Source organism: Sus scrofa, chromosome X (genome assembly GCF_054392235.1).
Source record: "Sus scrofa isolate SSC_HxYL_T2T_F1_AM1 chromosome X, Sscrofa_HxYL_maternal_Yorkshire_Landrace_v2.0, whole genome shotgun sequence".
NCBI classification, from domain to species: domain Eukaryota; kingdom Metazoa; phylum Chordata; class Mammalia; order Artiodactyla; family Suidae; genus Sus; species Sus scrofa.
In genome coordinates this window covers 124,319,498-124,334,456 of record NC_139401.1, presented here as the reverse complement: position 1 = coordinate 124,334,456, position 14,959 = coordinate 124,319,498, and the positions used below count along the sequence as shown (strand labels likewise).

Here is a 14,959-nt window from a genome sequence, read left to right as displayed (position 1 = left end):
TCTAAGAAACCTTGGAGTACTTAGATGACAAGGCTGCTTCAGTTAATGATTTTGTGCTGGAGCAAAAGTTCCTCCTTTCTCAGCATTGCCCTTTTGTGGCTCCAAACTGTGCTCAAATGTGTTCCTAGGCTGCTAAGAGTTTTACCTTGGGTGGGCTCAGCTAGAAGGCAGCTTGGGAAATCAGGGAATGATAGGAAGCTGGGACTGAGGGAACTTGGGACAGGGGCAGAGAGCGTTCTTCTGGGGTCTTCTGTGAGGTCAGGATTCTGTGGAATAGCAGTGACTGTGACATCTGGTATCTTAAGAAGTGGAATAGTCAATATGAGGCTACAATCAGTGTTGGAATTCTAGGTGACCCATCTGTTTGTTGTAGACTCCCAGAGAGCCATGAGCTGGATATATGGGGCACAGGGGAGGAAGGGTGGTCAAGAACTTTGGACAAAGTTCTAGTCCCGGCACAGGAACTGGAGGGTTAAGTAAGAGCCATCAAAGAGGCACTAGATAGATACTGTAGGTGTGAGAGAATACAGTAGCTCACCAGGAGTGGGGGTACCCAGGGCTCAGCCCAGGGATCCCAGGTATAATTGTCTACCCTACCCAGTGCCCAGTGGCAGGGTCTCTTCTCTTGGTGCAGGCCAATGAAGGAGTTCCCAGAAGCCAACAATCAGGTTAATCATTTAAACCACCCTCTTGCAACGGTTGCAGTTTTATAGCCTTCTGAAGGGGAGTACGACATGCTTGGATCAAGAATTGCATGGGCTTGAACCCGAATGAGAGAAAATGGAGATGATTCATCCTGAAATAAATATCAGAAATTAGAATCAGAGATCTTGCCTTTTCGTAACAGCAACAAGAGAAACATTCGTGTTGGGTGGACAGGCTGGGACGAGGGTGAGGCAAGCAAGGTGTCTAGAATTTGTGCATCAGGTGCTTTTCTTGCCTCAGGTAAGTGGCCCTCGATGCCCTAGGTTTGCCCCATTGCTTAGCAATAATGCCCCAAAACTATGTGGTGAAAAACCTAAGAGATGGAGGGAAAACAGAGCCTCTAAAAGAGATAAGAAAAAATGGTGAGAATTTAAAAAAAGCGGGGCGGGGGTGGGGGCAGAATATAGTAGACAGCAAGCGCTGTGTTGTGGTGCCGGAGGGTCCCGTGGGGGCAGCGGAGGGGAAAAGCAGTCACGTGGCAGGAGAACAGTAGACGTTGGCCCAGGACAGTGGGACCAACAGGGAGGAGCTCAGTGCGAGTGGGGAGCCTGGCTTGTGAAGGCAGCATGATGCCAGCAGAGGTGCGTATCAGTGACAGGATGGGTGAACTCTGCGTGTGTGTGTGTGTGCGCGCACACACACTGTTGTTGCTGTTGTCAACAAGGGAGTAAGAAGTACCCTTGGAAAATAGAGATTTCTGGACTTGGTCTTGAAATCACACCTTATGGTCGTGTATTTGCCTTTTGTTCCCATATGTGGATTGAAATCAGGGGCCCTCCCTTTGTAATTTGGGCAGGTTGCCTAACATTTCCATGCTTTAGTTTCCTCATCTGTAAAGTGGGGCTCACTCTTCTTATGGTTGCTGCAGAAACGAAACAAATTAATAAATGTCAAGTTCTTAGGTTAGCACCTGGCGTGTCATATGACATTCAACAAATATTGTTATTGCCGCCACTGTGGTGGTGGTGGTTAGTAGTAATAGTGGTGTATCAATCTATTACAGCAATATCAACACATATATAATAATGCCTGTAGGTCTTTAATGAACCATAAATTATGTTAATTTAAGAGTGCCTGAAAATAGGCAGTGGATGGTAGAATGATTTCTGTCAAACTGTAGTTAAGTAGTTATGGTTGGTGTTGAAAGGGTTTCACATTTGCTAATGTGGAAACTTAACCATCTTGAATGTGTCATTTCTGGGTAGTGTTGGATAATTGAGGTGTTTCCATTTCATACTTACGAAACATTCTAAAGTTTTCATTTTTTGTGTTGATGACAAAAGAATTTGTCATCATATACACATCTGTTCTCCTAGGAATGAATCAGTTATGTTGTCATATTAAATTGGTTATGAGGTGGTAGGTGCACCCCAAACTTGATACTCAATTTTAAAAAATGAAGGAACTCCACCCCCCTCTAATCAGATAAACCACCACGGCTTAGACTTAAGGCAAAAGCCACGGCCCTCTCATCCATTGCTTCATCATTTCACTTTCTGGGGGATGGGGAGGCCCCGCATCGGCAGCATATGGAGTTCCCTGGGCCAGGGATTGAATCGGAGCCACAGCTGCAACCTACACCACAGCTGTTGCAATGCCAGATCTTCAACCCACTGAACCAGGCTGGAGATTGAACCTGCACCTCAGCAGCAACCCGAGCCACCAGAGACAGTACCAGAAAGACAACACCAGATCTTTAACCCATTGTGCCACATCAGGAACTCCCATTTCACTTTTTTTTTCCATTTTTTAATTACTCAAATGAATTTATCACATCTGTAGTTGTATAATGATCACAACAATCTGATTTCACGGGATTTCCATCCCACAGCCCAGTCTCCCATTTCACTTGGAATGGAGGGGGATGTTGGGTCCCAGGTGGAAGAAGATACTATAAACTACTTCCTCCTTTGAAGGAAGAAGTATCCCAGGGCTCCCAGGTTGCTTCATCCCCATCCACCCTCCCCGCTTACCCTGAGACTACAGAGGTCTGCGCAAGGCACAGTAGGTGGGTGGAAAGTATTTGGCCTCCAAGCTTGGGAAAACCATGACATATGTGTTTGTACTCTGCCTGTGCTTTGCTCGGTGAACTTGAGCATATCACTTAGTCCCTCTGGTATTAAGTGGTATATGAATTCAGCTTCCTAATGCATCAAATGAGGGTAACAGCACCTTTTCTGTCTACCTCACGGGGTTATTATAAGGATCAAATAAGGTATTAAACAGAGACATGCTTTTGACCTGTACTGTGTGTTCATAACGTAAAACATTGCTCCACCACTATCTAATCATTCACTCACTTCACAAATATTTATTGAGTACTGACTGTATATTGGACTCTCTTCCAGGTCCTGAGATAAAGCAGTGAAAACAAAATACTTTACACAATGGAGTTTTTATTCCACTGGATAAGATAAAGACAATAAACCAATATTTATGATATCATCAGGTAATGATAAGAAGGAAAATAAAGCAGGTGAAGAAGATAGGGAACAATGGGCGATAAGCCAGGGGACTATTTTAGATCGGGAGCATGTGACTCAAGGGGCTCGCGTAATACCAGTTGAGAAGTTAAAGGAGAAAACGAGGAAAGCATGTGGAAGACCAAAGAGGAGGGAGCAGCACAGATGTCACATGTTGCCCCGCCCAGCGCAGTCATTGTGGTGCCCGCTCAGGACGGGTCGGTACATGGTCACACCACCCACACACAGCCCGTTCTCCTCCAAATGAGCTTAGTGGAAAAATAAGCAAACAAGAAGCGAGGTTCGTGTATTTGATAATTTGCTGTCCTAAGGGTTGGTTTCAGGGTTAATAAGTACACAAGGAAGAAATTCAGGTTTATAGAGTGATATTCCTCTGAGGGCTTTGAGATCTTAAGAAGAATTCAGGGGTGTCTCATGGGAATGGGGGCAATCACTCGGTGAGTAAACAAAGTTGCAGCAGCGTATTGCACCACAGGACATGTGGCAAAAAAACATTTTGGCAATTGATACTGTAGAATTGCCAATGGGGAGAGCCTGTTTTTGCAACTAGTTGAAGTGAGAAACCCACATGACAAGATATCACTTTGTCTTTTGCCAAACAGCGTGGAGTGAGGGGGTGGATTCTCTCTAGTAAGACGGTGGAGACTGGTCGGCCCTGCCTCCTGGCCCTGTTACTTGGCTTCACAGCCAGAGTAGTACAGAGTATTGCACAGGGGATGTGCTCGGGAGATGTTTGAGTAAGAAATGAGATCCAGAACCTCCTCAAGCAGCTCCTTCTTCACCCATTTAGCTCTGGAAATGCTGGCTTTTGCCACCAAAGCTCAGACTGTGAATTAGAAAATCAGCCTATGAATTAACAGTGAAAATATAACTGTCGGGCGATGGCTCATGTTCACAGTAGCGCTCTGCCTCCCCAGGAGGAGCACCCTTCGCCAATGCCGTGGGCGTGTGCACTTGGCCCGTCATTTCATTTGCACTTGTATGTTGGAAAAATGTTAAAAATACAAAAGCATTGCAAGACTAGCATAAGGAACTACCATGTGCCATGTAGCCTTTATCCAGGTCCATCAACTGTTCACATTTTGCCCCATTTGTGTACTTAGATCTGTTTCTCTATCTGTATGTAAGACATGCACATATTTTTTTCACGCATCATTTGGCAGTAAGTTAGAGGCATGGTGCCCCACAAATACTTCAGTGTTATTTCCTAAAAGTAAGGGTAAATACAGCATGATTATCACAATCAGAAAATTCAGCATTGATCCAATCCAATTCTGTTACCGAATTCATAGTCCATTTTCACATTTAGCCAGTTATCCTAAATATTATCCTGTAGAGCTAATGTTTTTGTGTGATCTAGGGTATAAATCAGTGTCATTCATTGCACTTGGTTGTTATGTGAACTTCATCTCCTTTATTGTTTTTTAATGGAGGTATAATGCACATACGACATTTATTAGTTTCAGGTGTATAACATAATGATTCAATATTTGTATATATGGCAGAATGATCAACAAGTCCAGTTAACAGCTTTCACCACACATAGTTATGGAATTTTTTTTTCTTGTGGTGAGAACTTTAAAGACGTAATCACTTAGCAAATTTCAAATAAACAATACAGTGTAATTAACTATAGTCAGCATGCCGTATAGCCTGTACATCCCTATGACTTAGTTATTTTATAATGGAAGTTTGTACCTTTCGACTCCCTTCACCCATTTCTCTCAGTCTCCACCTCTGGCAACCACCAGTCCCTTCTCTGTAGCTATTTTGTTTGTTTTTGTTTTAAGATTCTACACCTGTAAGTGAGATCATGAGGAATCTGTATTTCTCTGACTTACTCGACTTACCATAATGCCCTCAGGATCCATCCAGCTTGTCACCATTCCGAGATTTCGTTCTTTTTAACGGATGAATCCTAGGCCATTGGCTGTATATACCGCAGTTTCTTTATCCTCTCATCTATGGATGGCTGCTTAGGTTGTTTCCGTGTCTTGGCTGTTATAAGTAATGTTGCAGTGAACATGGGGGCATACCTAACTTTTTGAATTAGTGTTTTAATTTCTTCAGATAAATACCCAGGAGTGCAATTGCTGAATCCTATGGTAGTTCTAGTTTTAATTATTTGAGGAACTTCCGTACTGTTTTCCGTTGGGCCCATACCAATTTACATTCCCACCAACAGGGCGCAAGGGTTCCCTTCTTTCCACATCCTCACCAGCATTTGTCATGTGTGTTCTTTTATGACAGCCATTAGGACAGGTCTGAGGTGATATCGCATTGTAGTTTTGATTTGCATTTCCCTGACAGAATTTAATGTCCTTTAATCTGGAATAGTTCCTCAGCCTTTCTTTGATTCTTTGATCTTGGCATTACTGAAGAATATATGCTAGTTACTTTGTAGATGGTCCCTCAATATGAGTTAGTCTGATATGTCTTGATGATTAGATTCAAGGTTATATATATGTTTTTGGTTTGTATTTGGGGTTTTTTTGTTGTTGTTTCTTTGCAGAAATACCACAAGAGTGATACGGCTTTCTCAGTACATCATATCATTTTGATCTTAATGTAAATGGCATTGTTTTTTTTTAAATTTCATTTTATAAGTTTTTCCTTCTAGTATATAAACTACAATTGATTTTTGTACATTGATGTCATATCCTGACACTTTACTGAATTCACTTATTCGTTGCAGTAATTGTTCTGGAAATTCTTTACAATTTTCTATATAAGCAAAGATGGCAACAAACAAATGGAGATTAAGTTCTTTTTCGGTCTCTTCTTTTTTTCTTACTGTATTCGATCATCTTGTGCAATGTTGAATAAAATGGTAAGAATGGATGTACATGCCTTATTACTAAGAACAGGGTGCAATATTAGCTAGAGCTTTTTTGAAAAAAAGCTATATAATTGACCCTTGAATAACGTGAGCGTTAGGAGTACCAACTCTCTGTGCAGCTACAGGCCACATACACCAGGTAGTCTGCCCTCAGTAAATAACGTTTCTCCATATCCGAGGTTGTGTATTTGCAGACTCAGCCAACTGCGGATGGTGTGGTACTCTAGTATTTACTATTGAATACAATCCAGGCATAAGTGGACCTATGCAGTTCAAACCCGTGTTGTGCAAAGGTCAGCTATACTGTGTAAGATCAAGGAGGCATCCTTCTATTCCTGGTTTTTGCTATCATGAAAGGGTATTTAATTTTGCCAAGATGCTTTCTCCATCTATTGAGATAAACATATTCCTTATTTTAGTCAATTAATATGTTACTTAACATTGATGGATTTTTTTTTCTTTTTTTTTTTTTAGCTTTTCAGGGCCACACCTGCGGCACACAGAGGTTCCAGGCCAGGGGTTGAGTTGGAGCTATAGCTGCTGGCCTACATCACAGCCACAGCAACTCGGGATCCGAGCCGCATCTGCGACCTACACCACAGCTCATGGCAATGCCGGATCCTTAACCCACTGAGCAAAGCCAGGGATGGAACCCGCAACCTCATGGTTCCCAGTCAGATTCGTTTCCGCTGCGCCGTGACAGGAACGCACCCTGACCCCTTTTATTCTTGATTGTTAGAATTCACTAGCGAGGCCATCAGGGCCTAGAGTTTTCTTTATGGGAAAGTTCAACTTGTTAATAGATACAGCAGTATTTAGATGCTGTTTTTCTTCTTGGATGAGTTTCCATTTTAAGAGATTTGTTAATTCTGAGTTGTTGAATTTTGACACATAAAACTGTTCACAAAAACCTCTTTTATCCTTTTAATGACTATAAGATCTATACTGATATCCCCTCTTTTATTCCTGATATTGGTATTTGGGTCTTGACTTTTTCCCTTATTGATATTTTCCAAGAAAACTGGCTTTTAGTTTCATTGATTTGTCTCTGTTATTTTCTTTCTTTTTTCTATGTAATTGACGGATTTCAGCTTTATTCTTGTTACATTTTTACTTTTTTATTTGGGTTAAATTTGCTCTTTTTTTAGTTTCTCTGGTAGAAGTTTAGAGCATTGATATGAAATCATTCCTTTTTTAAATATAAGAAGCTTTCACCATATCAAATTTCCCTCTAAGCACTGCTTTAGCTACATCCCACAAAATTTGATATTTTGTGTCATTTTCATTTAGTTCAAACTATTTTAAAATTTATTCTGATCCTTGATCAATAGGAATCACATGGAACCACATGTAGTAGTGTTTACTTTCCAAATATTTGGAGACTGTTCAAATATCTTTCTATTACTTATTTCTAGTGAAAATTTATTGTGGTCAGAGAACATTTTTCATATCAATTCAATCATTTGAAATTATTTAGATTCACTTTGTGGCCCATAAAAAAGTAAATATTGGTAAATGTTCCATAAGTTATTGAAAAGAATCTGATTTCAGAATTATTATTTTTTCTTTTTATAGTTGCACCTGCAGCATATGGAAGTTCCCAAGCGAGGGGTTGAATTGGCGCTCCAGCTGCCAGCCTCCTCCACAGCCACAGCAACCCCAGATCCAAGCCACATCTGTGACCCACACTGCAGCTTGCAGCAACACTGGATCATTACCCCACTGAGTGAGGCCAGGGATCCAACCCACATCTTCACAGACATTCTGTTGGGTTCTTAACCCACTGAGCCACGACAGGCACTCCTAATTCTCTTACTTTTTAATGGAATATTCTACAAGTGTTAATTAGGTCAAATCGACTGATGGTATTGTTCAAGTATTTAATCATTTTATTGATTTTTTTGTCTAAATAGTTTTATAATGATTAAGAGTTTGGTGTTTTAAGTGTTTTCAGGGCCACATCTGCGGCATACAGAGGTTCCAGGCCAGGGGTCGAGTTGGAGCTATAGCTGCTGGCCTACATCACAGCCACAGCAACGCCAGATCTGTGATTATAGTAGCCAACTATAATTGTAGGCTTATCTTTTTTTCTTTCAGTTCTATCAATTTTTTTCTCATGTATTTTGAAAATCTGTTATAGTTGGCATCCGTATTTAGGATTGTTCTTTATTTTCAATGAATTAGCCCATTTTTTGATGTGATCTTTTTTTTATTTGTGATGATAATATTTTTTAATCTGAAGCCTATTTTTTTCTGATATCAGTATGGACATTCCATCTTTCTTTTTATTGGTGTCTTTGTAGTATATGATACATCATATTTTATCATTTTACTTTTCACCTGTGTCTTTATATTCAAAGGAGGTTTCTTGAGTTCCCTTGTGGCTCAAAGGGTTAAGGATCCAGCATTGTCACTGCTGAGGCTCTGGTTATAGCTGTGGTACAGGCCTGATCCCTGGCCTGGGAACTTCTTCATGCCATAGGTGTATGACCAAAAAGGGAAAAACAAGCAAAGTAGATTTCTTATAGTGAGGATATAGTTGAGTCTTGCGTTTTTAAATATGTCTATCTCTGACTATTATTTGGTAGTTTTAGACCATTTGCATTTAGTGTGTTTATTAAGATAATTGGTTTAGTGTAATTATCTATTTTGATTTAACTCTATCATTTTTACTTTTTTTTTCTGTTTGCCTAATGTCTTTTTTCCCTCCTTTCCTTTTTTTGGGAGGTTAATGAAATATTTTCGGTATTCCATTTCAGTTTCTCTATTGACTTTAAATTTTTACCCTTTTAGGAGTTCTCATTGTGGCTCAGTGGTTAAGAACTTGACATAGGGTCCGTGAGGATGTGGTTTCAATCCCTGGCCTCGCTCAGTGGGTTAAGGATCCTCTGTTGCCACAAGCTTCGGTGTAGGTCACAGATGTGGCTCAGATCTGGTGTTGCTGTGGCTTTGGCTTCAGCCTGAAGCTGCAGCTCTGTTTCGACCCCTAGTCCAGGAACTTTCCTATACCACAGGTGCAGCCCTAAAAAGAAAAAAATATTTTACCTTTTCATTATATTTTGATAATTGCCGTACAACTTCACATGCGTCTTTAACTTATCGTGATCTATGTAGAATTAATACTGCACTATTTTACATAAGATGCAACTGACAAGGGCTTTTATACAAACAACTTATACAACTCAACAGCAAAAAAGCCAACAACCCACTTGAAAAGTGGGCAAAAGACCTGAATAGACATTTCTCCAAAGAAGATACACAGATGGCCAATAAGCACATGAAAAAACACTCCACATCACTAATTATTAAGGCAATGCAAATCTAAACTACTCTGAGGTACCACCGCACGCACACCTGTCAGAATGGCCATCATTAACAAGTCCACAGGTAACAAACCCTGGAGAGGGCGTGGAGAAAAGGGTACCCTCCTACACTGTTGGTGGGAATGTAAATTGGTACAACCACTTTGGAAATCAGTATGGAGGTACCTCAGAAAACTAAATATAGAACTACCATAGGACCCAGCAATTCCACTCCTGGACATATATCCAGACAAAACTTGCATTAAAAAAGACATGTGCACCCAAGGGGGTTCCCGTCGTGGCGCAGTGGAAACGAATCTGACTAGGAACAATGAGGGTGCGGGTTCGATCCCTGGCCTTGCTCAGTGAGTTAAGGATCTGGTGTTGCTGTGAGCTGTGGTATAGGTTGCAGATGTGGCTCGGATCCGGTATTGCTGTGGCTGTGGTGTAGGCCAGCAGCTGTAGCTCCGATTCGACCCCTAGCCTGGGAACCTCCATATGCCACAGGTGTGGCCCTGAACAGACAAAAGACAAAATAAAAAAAAAAAAAAAGATACATGCCCCTGAATGTTCACTGCAGCACTATTCACAATAGCCAAGACGTGGAAACAACCTAAATGTCCATCAGCAGATGAATGGATTAAGATGTGGTATATATACACAATGGAGTAGTACTCAGCCATAAAAAAGAACAAGATAATGCCATGTGCAGCGACATGGAATACAGACTCTCATACTAAGTGAAGAAAGTCGGAAAGAGAAAGACAAATACCATATGATATCGCTTTTGTCTGTAATCTAATATATGGCCCAAATGAACCTTTCCATAGAAAAGAAACTCATGGACTTGGAGAACAGACTTGGGGTTGCCAAGGGGGAGAGGGGGGGAAAGGGAGAGGGGGGAGTGGGATGGACTGGGAATCTGGGATTAACAGATGCAAACTATTGCCTTTGGAATGGATAAGCAATGAGATCCTGCTGTATAGCACTGGGAACTATGTCTAGTCACTTGTGATGAAACAGGATGGAGGATAATGTGAGAAAAAGAATGTATATAGATGTATGTGTGACTGGGTCATTTTGTTGTACAGCAGAAAATTGGCAGAGCACTGTAAACCAGCTATAATGGAAAAAAATTAAAATTAAAATTAAAATTTAAATTTAAAAATTAAAAAAAAATCGTAACTGCACAATTCCAGTTAACTTTGTGTCTCTTGTCCTATAGTTTTTATGTATATTCCATCTGTGTATGTTATAAACACTACAGAATAATTTAAAATTTAAGAGAAAGTTATATGGTCTTTGTATGTACCGAAGTATATTGACTAATTGAACTGCTCTTAATTACATCCTCAAGATGTGTTACCATCTGGTGTCCTTTCTCTTCAGCCTGAGGAACTATCCTAGGTCTAGTGGTGACATATAGTCAAAGCTTTTTTTTTCTTTTAATATGAAAATACCTTTGTTTTGCCTTCACTTTTGAAGGATACTTTTCTGGGTATAGAATTTTAAGTGACAAGTTTTATTTTCAGCACCTTAAACGTGTTATTCCTTTGTCTTCTGGCCTTCATTGCTCTTTCTTTGAGAATCCAAGTGTTACTACATTATCATTCTCTTATATATCATGTGTCATTTACCTCCTCCTGATTTTGAGATTCTCTTCATCTTTGGTTTTCATCAGTTTGACTCTGATGTGTTCAGGTATGGTTTGACTAGTTAATTTTTCAGTGGCAATTATAGGGATTAAAATGTTTACATACACGTTTTAACATTTTAATTTAAAACAAAAATGTACGTTATTGATCAGTATTTAACATCAGTCTGAGTGTTTTCCCTTGTATTAATCACATCCCCTCCAACACTTACAGTTGTGTATTTTTTTTTTTTTTTGTCTTTTTGCCATTTCTTGGGCCGCTCCCCCGGCATATGGAGGTTCCCAGGCTAGGGGTCCAATCGGAGCTGTAGCCACCGGCCTACGCCAGAGCCACAGCAACGCGGGATCCGAGCCGCATCTGCACCCTACACCACAGCTCACGGCAACGCCGGATCGTTAACCCACTGAGCAAGGGCAGGGACCGAACCCGCAACCTCATGGTTCCTAGTCGGATTCGTTAACCACTGCGCCACGACGGGAACTCCATACAGTGTGTATTTTTTTAAACTGGGTAATGAATTTGATAATGACACTAATGCGAGTGAGTGCAGAATCCTTCTGGGCTTTTACTGTTCTCCATTATTTCACAGATGTCTCGCCCATATGTAATTACACAGTGACTTACATTTATAAAGTTTTCTAGAAGTTTTCAGCTTTTTCGAAACTTTATTTTTTAGAGACATTTTAAATTCATAGCAAAATTAAGAGAAAGGTATAGAGATTTCCCAAATGCCTCTGCCCCCACACATGCATGGCCTTCTCCATCATTAGCATCCCTCACCAGAGTGGTACATTTGGTAAATTGACGAACCTCCATAGTAACATCACAGTCACCCAAAGCCCATAGTTTATATTATGATTCATTCTTGGTGTTACACATTCTACAAATTTAGACAGATTTATATCCATCGTTTTGTAGTACCTTACAGGGAATTTTCACTGCCCTAATGATCCTCCATGCTTTGTATGTTCTTCTATCCTTCCCATCCCTAATGCCTGGCAACCAGTGATATTTTTAGTCTCCATGGTTTTGTCTTTTCCAAAATATATAGTTGGTGTCATGTATAGACTTTTCAAATTGACTCATTTCACTCAGCCGTATGCAATTAAAGTTCCCCCATCCATATCTTTTCACAACTTGATAGCTCACCTCTTTTTAATGCTGAATAATATTCCATTGTCTAGATGAAACAGTTTGCCTACAGAAGGATATCTTGGTTGCTTGCAAATTTTGGCAGTTATGAACGAAGATGCTATAAACATTCATGGGCAGGTTTTTGCTTAGACTTAGGTTTTTAACTCCTTTGGGTAAATACCAAGGAGCATGACTCCTGGATCATATGCCAAGAGTATGTTTAAATTTGTAAGAAACTGCCTGGTGGTCTTCCAAAGTGGCGGTAGTATTTTGCATTCTCGCCAGTAATGAATAAGGGTTCCTGTTGCTCCATATCCTGAGCAGCTTTGCTGTTGTCAGTGTTCTGGATTTTGGCCATTTTAATAGGTTTATAGTAGTATCTCTTGGCTGTTTTAATTTGCATTTTCCTAGTGACATGTGGTGTGGAGTATCCTTTAATATGCTTATTTGTCGTCTGTGTATTTTCTTTGGCGAGCTATCTCTGGAGGTCTTTGGCCCAGTTTTTAATTGGGTTGTTTGTTTTCTAATTATTGAGTTTTAAGGTTTCTTTTATATTTGATACAACCGTCCTTTATCGAATGTGTGCTTGAGACTTTTTTTTCTCCCAATCTATGGCTTGTCTTCTTCTTTTCTTGACATTGTCTTTCATAGAACTATTTAGCTTAACTTTAACAATTCATGTTTCCATTTAATTTAATTAATATTTTAATCAAACCTGCTAATTATAATAAGTAAAAATTGAATAAAGAGGCTTGGGAATAAATGGAACTTACACTGAGTGTACACCAGCCTAATGGTGGAAGTGGAGCTTATTATCCCTGAGGATTCAGCATACCATGGCCATGGGACAGTATATTTTACAGATGGGATGAAATGTTTGATTAATTTTTCAAGTAATTTAAATAAAGCTTGTTTTAAGGGAGATTGTATTTTACTTTGGAAATTTTGTAAGAGCATAAGGATGCATGATTAAAACAGAGTCACGGCAAATGGATTTGGATAATCCTAAAGTGCGTATTCAGCCAGCTGTTGTGACCTAATAAATTACTCTTACATTGTAGGGATATTTATACCTGCCAAGTCATATAGATATTTAAGTCACTGAGATTCCAGAGATATTCAGTCCCACTGATTAGATTGGTGAGGTTTTGGACTGAAAGTGATGACGTGGGAGGAAAATGCCATGAATTAGGTACTTTGGAGGAAAAAAGATAAAATCAAATTGTGCCATGTGGAGCTTTCTGAGTTGGGAGAAATATCTCTGGGATGAACACATATGGTGAAGAAGGAGTGGGAGGGGAATGGTAGAGGTGAAGCCTCAGATCCCCTGCGTCGACTTAACTAGACCAAATGTGATTTTTATCCATTTATTTTGGGGGCTTCTATACCATAGAAGAATAAAAATGGAAGTAGGCTCCAAGTAAGCCACAAAATAAAAGTATGAAGGAAGTTTCTCATCACTTCAGATGTTCATTTCCAGTGTTTGGAGAATGAGTCGTGACCAGAGTGACTGTAAACATTTCATATATGGAGTTAATATCATCTCGTAGGTTCTGCTGGGGTATGTAGAGTGGAATTCCTGATTAGAATGCTGTAATAGACATATGCACTTTATCTGAAAAACTCATCTGGTGGAGTTCCCGTGTGGCTCACTGGGTTAAGGATCCAATGTTGTCATTGCAGCGGCTTGGGTTGCTGCTGTGATCTGAGTTCAGTCTCTGGGCTGAGAACTTTCACGTGCCATGGGCATGGCCAAAACAAATGAACCAACAAACCAAAAACCTCATCTGGTAAAAGGGTTGAGTGTTGCAAGATGCTGTTCCTCACACTCTAAATCCATAGACCTAAGGAGAAATGCGATGACAAACAGCTGAGTGGTGGTGGTTTGGGGCTAATACTATGGACTTCTTGAATTGATAGATGGCTATTTTGGGTGATGTCTTCCTAATATCAATAAAAAATAAGAAAAGAAAGAGCAGCGATGGCGTATTTCATCTATACCTACAATGGCTAGCATTCTCCTTCCATTGGTAGAGAATCCAGAAGGTTCTTTACTCAACTTGAGGTTTCGGCTCCCAAATAGAGGATTTTCATGTGCTTTCGAATGAGAAAGGCCATAAGACCCAGAACTTGTGCCTCTAAAATAGGAAAATATTGGATAAAATAGTAATATGAATTTATTTCTAGAATTTTTCTCATGCTTTCCAGTAACATTTTTTGTAGAGGATAGAGCCCTTTCTTAGTGCTGGTGTGCCCACTTTGGATTCTTTTTTTCCCTTGTGCTTTCCAATCGGGAAAATGGGTTTAGGCCATGTCCCTTCTTAGAGAAGGTCCCTTTTAGTGGAATTCCTTCCTTGAGCATGCCTGAACTCATTCCCCCACACCAGCCGCTTTAGAATGATCTAACAAGACCGGGATGGGGTGGGGCTGGGCATAAGTGCCCTAGTTCTCAGGGCTAACTTTTCTGTACTGCCCCTGGAAGGTTAAGTCAGAGGGCCTGGATTTGGTGAGTAGGAAAGGTGGGCTGGTCAAGGGAAATGTACCAAGGCAGAGACTGCATGGCCTTTCCCATAGCTGAGCAAAAGGTTTGCTTAAAGCCTAGCTGTGCTAATCAGATGAGAGAGCCCACACACAGAGAGGGGACCAGTGTTGCAGCTATGTATGGCAGTGGGCATTTGCCTTTAATGTTCTGTCCTTTTATAGGGGCAACAGACAGTGGCATTGCTTCGGAGATTCACAGACCCTGGGCTCAAATGCTCTGTGCTAAAACTAAGGAACGTAATGGTAACTGTGAAAGACCAGGGTTACCATCGCGTTTCCACAAGCAGAGGAAGGGGACGC

The 14,959-nt window shown here is 40.5% G+C and overlaps 1 protein-coding gene across 5 annotated transcripts in view; it reads left to right on the top strand.

The window, feature by feature from the left end:
• LOC110257820 (uncharacterized) overlaps positions 1–14,959 on the top strand; it is a 252,357-nt gene that overhangs the window by 116,368 nt on the left and 121,030 nt on the right. The gene's annotated exons all lie outside the window — the stretch shown is intronic.